The sequence below is a fragment of the Colobus angolensis genome, unplaced genomic scaffold, assembly GCF_000951035.1.
Source record: "Colobus angolensis palliatus isolate OR3802 unplaced genomic scaffold, Cang.pa_1.0 Scaffold18, whole genome shotgun sequence".
In the NCBI taxonomy this organism is placed as follows: Eukaryota; Metazoa; Chordata; class Mammalia; order Primates; family Cercopithecidae; genus Colobus; species Colobus angolensis.
Genome location: NW_012114932.1, coordinates 9,775,987 through 9,782,078, shown reverse-complemented (window position 1 = coordinate 9,782,078; position 6,092 = coordinate 9,775,987). Strand labels below are relative to the sequence as shown.

The following is a 6,092-nucleotide window of genomic DNA, read 5'->3' as shown; positions in this document are numbered from 1 at the left end:
TGATCTTGGCTCACTGTAACCTCTGCCTCCCAGGTTCAAGCGATTCTCCTGCCTCAGCCTCCCAAGTAGCTGGGACTACAGGTGCCTGCCAACACACTCAGCTAATTTGTGTGTGTGTGTGTGTATTTTTAGCAGAGATGGGGTTTCACTATGTTGGCCAGGCTGATCTTGAACTCTTGACCTCGAGATCCACCCACCTCGGTCTCCCAAAGTGCTGGGCTTATAGGCATGAGCCACTATGCCCAGCCAGAGCTCTACTTTTGATCACTTCACTGAACTGTATCCCACACAAAGATTTATCAAAATCGAGAATGCAATAGGATTTATAATATTTTCATGTGGAGTCTATCACAGTTATTCAAGATCCACAAATTAAAACTCTGTAAAGAAACATAATCGAGACGATTTCTATATACATCGAAATTTGGCAAAATTGGTTTAAAACCAGATGCAAGTCTATTTTAAAATAATTTTCAGTTAAGCAATTTCAGACTCTGAAGACATTGAAAAACTTCCTAGAGAATACATTATGGTTGATTACCCAAACATCCATTCTATACCATTGCTTAGCATTAGCCAACCAGCAAACAGAATCTTCTGGAGACCGTTCTGAGGATGTCTTCAGTCTTCCAGTCAGATTGAAGGGAGGGACTTACACTCCAAAGTTAGGGAAGTTCTCCCTCTCCTACAAGAGGTTAACAGGAAAATAAATCATTCTGATTGCCTCTGGTGGTCATGAGAGGAATCAACCTTAGTAGAACAAACTAACTTTAGGATGAAGCCAATATTCAAAATTGCAGAGTGGAGGGACAGGACAAATCTAGATCCATGAGGACATCATTGTGTTGTTAAACACACTGTGTCTGGAGCAGGTGTATACTTTCATCTGTGAGATAAAACGATTTCTTGTTGTTTAAGTCACTATGAGTTGGAGTTTTTTGTTTTGTTTTGTTTTAACTTGTAGACAAAAGCATTTGTTCTAACACATTAACCTCTGCTTACTTTAATTTCTCCTCAGGTCAATGGGAACTCATTTTTTTCCAATGAGAATTTTCAATTTTCAGTAGAAACTATTCTCAAATGTCTGCCTAAAACAACTTTTTTTTTTTTTTAGATGGAGTTTTGCTCTTGTTGTCCAGGCTGGAGTGCAATGGCACGATCTCAGCTCACCGCAACATCTGTCTCCTGGTTCAAGTGATTCTCTTGCCTCAGCTTCCTGAATAGCTGAAATTACAGGCACCCATGACCACGCCTCGCTAATTTTTTGTATTTTTAGTAGAGATAGGGTTTTACCATGATGGCCAGGCTGGTCTCGAACTCCTGACCTCAGGTGATCCACCCGCCTTGGACCCCCAAAGTACTGGGATTACAGGCATGAGCCACTGTGCCTGGCCGCCAAAAACAACTTCTAACAGATTTTCAAAAACCAGGTGAGAAGGAATAGAGGAAGGAGAAAGTGCTTAATATTACTACTGACAAACTCACTTCTCTTCATATTTTGGTGGCCTAAGATTACAGTGGAAGGTAAATTTTTTGTTTAATAGTTGTAGAAAATGACAAGCTTTACATAACATTCTTTACATTCTTTAAAAATATTTAATCTAAGGTAAAAAGACACAGTAGCTGCTTTAAGCCAGAATAAATGACTAAAACTGACTACATATTGATATTCTCTCTCTGTTTATGAATACACATACAGGCATACCTTGGAAAAATTGTGGGTTTGGTTTAGGACCACGGCAGTAAGGCAAATATTGAGTCACATGAATGTTTTGGTTTCCCAGTGCATATTAAAGTTATGTTTGCACTATACCGTAGTCTATTAAGTGTGCAATAGCATTATGTCCAAAAAAATCAACATATCTTAATTTAAAAATACTTTATTGCTAAAAAATGCTAAAAATCATGTAAGGCTCCAGCAAGTAATCTTTTTGCTGGTGGGGTCTTGTCTTGATGATGATGGTGCTGACTCATCAAGGTAGTTAGTGGTTGCTGAAGGTTGAAGTGGCTGTGGCAATTTCCCAAAATAAGACAACAATGAAGTTTGCCACATCGATAGACTCTTCCTTTCATAAAAAATGTCTTTGTAGCATGAGATGCTGTTTGACAGCATTTTACTCACAACTGAACTTTTCAAAACTGGAGTCAATCTTCTCAAACCCTGTTACTGCTTTAGCAATTGAGTTTATATAATACTCTAAATTTTTTGTTATTTCAATAATGTTTATATCATCATAACCAGGAGTAGATTTCATCCAAGAAACCACATTCTTTTCTCATCTTTAAGAAGCAACTTATCATCTGTTTTATCACAAGATTGCACCAATTCAGGTGCATATTCAGGCTTCACTTCTAATTTTAGTTCTCTAGCTATTTGTACCACATCTGCAGTGACTTCCTCTACTAAAGTCTTGAACTCCTGAAAGTCATCCATAAGGGTTGGAATCAACTTATTCTAAACTCCTGTTAATGTTGATATTTTTGTTTCTCTAATTTTTTTGGTTTTTTTTTTTTTTTTAGTTTTTTTTTTCTTGCTCTGTCACCCAGGCTGGAGTACAATGGTACAATCTTGGCTCACTGCAACCTCTGCCTCCTGGGTTCAAGCGATTATCCTGCCTTAGCCTCCTGAGTAGCTGGGATTACAGATGCCCACCACCATGACTGGCTAATTTTTGTATTTTTAGTAGAAATAGGGTTTCACCATGTTGGTCAGGCTGGTCTTGAACTCCTGACCTCAAGCAATCCACCCACCTCAGTCTCCCAAAGTGCTGGGATTACAGGCATGAGCACTGTGCCAGGACTTTTTCTGTTGTTGTTTTTTTTAGACAGTCTTGCTCTGTCACCCAGGCTGAAGTGCAGTGGCACAATCTTGGCTCACTGTAACCTCCACCTCCTGAGTTCAAGTAATTCTCCTGCTTCAGTCTCCTGAGTAGCTGGGATTACAGATTCCCCCCACCACATCCAGCTAATTTTTGTATTTGTGGTAGAGACGGGGTTTCACCATGTTGGCCAGGCTGGTCTTGAACTCCTGATCTCAAGTGATCTGCCCGTCTCAGCCTCCCAAAGTGCTGGGATTACAGGCATGAGCCACTGTGCCCAGCCAATGTTGGTAGAGACATAGTCTAACTATGTTGCCCGGGCTGATCTCAAACTTCTAGCCTCTAGCAATCAATCCTTCTGCCTTGGCCTCCCGAAGTGTTGAGATTACACGTGTGAGCCACTATGCCTGGCCATATTCCTTAAATAATAAGACTTGAAAGTCAAAATTACTCCTTGATCTACATGCCGCAGAAAGGATGTGTTTCTAGGCACTAAAACATTAATTTCCTTGTACATGTTCATCAGAGCTACTGGGTGACTAAGTGGACTGTGAATAAGCAGTGACATTTTGAAAGGAACCTTTTTTTTTGAGTGTTAGGTCTCAATAGTGGGCTTAAAATATTCAGTATACTACGCTGTAAATAGATGTGCTGCCGTCCATTGATTGTAAATGAGCACTGGCTTCCACTTAAAGTTACCAGCTGCATTATCCCCTAACAAGACAGTCTGTCCCTTGAAGCCAGGCAGTGAGGTGATTTCTCCTTTCTAGCTATCAAAGATGGCATCTTCTTCCAGCAGAAAGGTGTTTCATCTACATTGAAAATCTGTTGTTTAGTATAACCACCTTCACTGAAGATAAATGTCTTAGCTAGATCTTCTGGATAACTTGCTGTAGCTTCTCCATCAGTACTTGCTGCTTCACCTTGCACCTTTACGTTATGAAGGTGTCTTCTTTCATTAAACCTCATGATCCAACCTCTGTTAGCTCTAACCTTTTCTTCTGTAGCTTCCTCACCCCTCTCAGCCTTGATAGAATTGAAGAAAGTTAGGACTTTGCTCTGGATTAGGCTTTGGCTTAGAGGAATGTTGTGGCTGGTTTGATCTTCAGCCAGGCCACTAAAACCTCTGTATCAGTAACAAGTCTGTTTTTTTTTTTTTTTTCCTCTGCCTCCCAGGTTCAAGCGATTCTTCTGCCTCAGCCTGCAGAGTAGCTGGGATTACAGGTGTGTGCCACTACACATGGTTAAATTTTGTATTTTTAGTAGAGACAGGTTTTGCCGTGTTGGCCAGGTGCGTGCCACCACGCCTGGCCTGGTTGTTTCAGTTTCTTATCATTCATGTGTTCACTTGCAGTAGCACTTTAAATTTTCTTTAAGTACTTTTAATTTTCTTAAGTACTTTTCATTTGCATTCACAATTTGAATAACTTGCACAAGAGGCCTAGCTTTCTACCTGTCTTGGCTTTCGACATGCCTTCCTCACTAAGCTTAACAAGTCTAGTTTTTTAATTTAAAACTCATATGACAGACATGAGACTCTTCCTTTCACTTGAACACTTAGAGGCCCTTATAGGGTTATTAACTGGTCTATTTTCAACATTGTTATGCCTCAGTTAATAGGAGGGCTGAGGAGAGGGAGAGACTCGGGTAAATGGCTCGTCAGTGGAGCAGTCAGAACACATACAACATTTATTGATTAAGTTCACTCACTGTTTTACATGGGTGCAGTTCATGGTACTGCAAAACAATTAACACAGTAATATCAAAGATCACTGATCATGGATCACCATTATATAATAATTACATTGTTACTACGTTATATATATAATAGTAATAATTAAAAAGTCTGAAATATTCTGAGAATTACCAGAAATGTGACAGAGACACAAAGTAAGCACATGCTGTTGGACAAATGGCATTGACAGACTTGTTCAACACAGGGTTGCCACAAACCTCCAATCTGTAAAACACCATTTAATGAGCACCTACTATAAAGGATACTACTATTTCACACCATTTCATTTACTTATGACAACAGCCCTTTGATGAAGTTATCATTAGACTGATTTTATAGGGAAGAAAACTGAAAGTTGAAGATCAGAGCAACTTGCTCAAGGTCATATTGTTAAAAAATGTGTCTGCTGGAACTTAATCCTAGTCTACCAACTCCAAAGCATGTGTTCTGTTCCCTACATAGCCTATCCTAAAGTATCATGTGGAAGACAGTATAACGCTGCTGTCAGTAAGCATACCATTCTACCGCTCATAAGCAAAAATACGTGTATAACTCTGTGTGTGTGTGTGTGTGTATGTCTATGTGTACACGCATAGGTATATTATGGAGCGGAACAGGCAAACTCTGGCCTCAGTGGTTTCTGTGCCCCTATGGTGTTGCTGCATCTGTCCCTGGGCTCTTAGCAGCAGGGGTGACTAAAACCTGGATAATACCCATTTCCACACTCTGTGCTCAGCACCCCGTGATTTATGTGGGGCTCTGCAGGGGCATGCTCCACCATCCTGTCCCCATTTCTCTTATTTATTGAAACTTTGCTGTTGTCTTATCCTCATATCCCATCTGTTAGCTGAATAATAAAGGGTAGGAAATTGATGTCAAAGCAACCATGATGACAAAAACAAAAACAGAAACAAACAAAAAACCCACTGCTCCAGATGGTACTAATTTTAATACTACTTGAAATATTTTCCTTAAAACCAAAGAAAAGATACATGCAAAACAATCTTTAAAAAAATTTTTTTTTGTGATGGAATCTCGGTCTATTGCCCACATCACTGGCATAATCTCAGCTCACTGTAACTTCTGCCTCCTGAGTTCAAGTGATTTTCCTGCCTCAGCCTCCCAAGCAGCTGGGATTACAGGCGTCTGTCACCACGCCCAGCTAATTTTTTTGTATTTTTAGTAGAGACGCGGTTTCACCATGTTTGTCAGGTTAGTTTTGAACTCCTGATCTCAAGTGATCCATCGCCTCAGCCTCCCAAAGTGCTGGGATTACAGGTGTGAGCCACTGCATCTGGCAACAATCCTTTTTTTCTTTAAATATAATTTTTATTATTATTTTTTTCCCGTGGAGATGGGGGTCTTGTTATGTTGCCAAGGCTGGTCTTGAACTCCTGACTTCAAGTGATCCTCCCACCTCAGTCTCCCAAGTAGCTGGGATTTCAGGCATACACTGCCATGTCTGAGTATAAAACAATCCTTTAAGTATATTTCTTTTTTTTTTTTTTTTTTTTTTTTTGAGACGGAGTCTCGCTCTG

General features: G+C 40.0%; 1 protein-coding gene across 3 annotated transcripts in view; it reads right to left on the bottom strand.

The window, feature by feature from the left end:
• Positions 1-6,092, bottom strand: part of PSMA8 (proteasome (prosome, macropain) subunit, alpha type, 8) — a 53,405-nt gene that overhangs the window by 6,718 nt on the left and 40,595 nt on the right. The gene's annotated exons all lie outside the window — the stretch shown is intronic.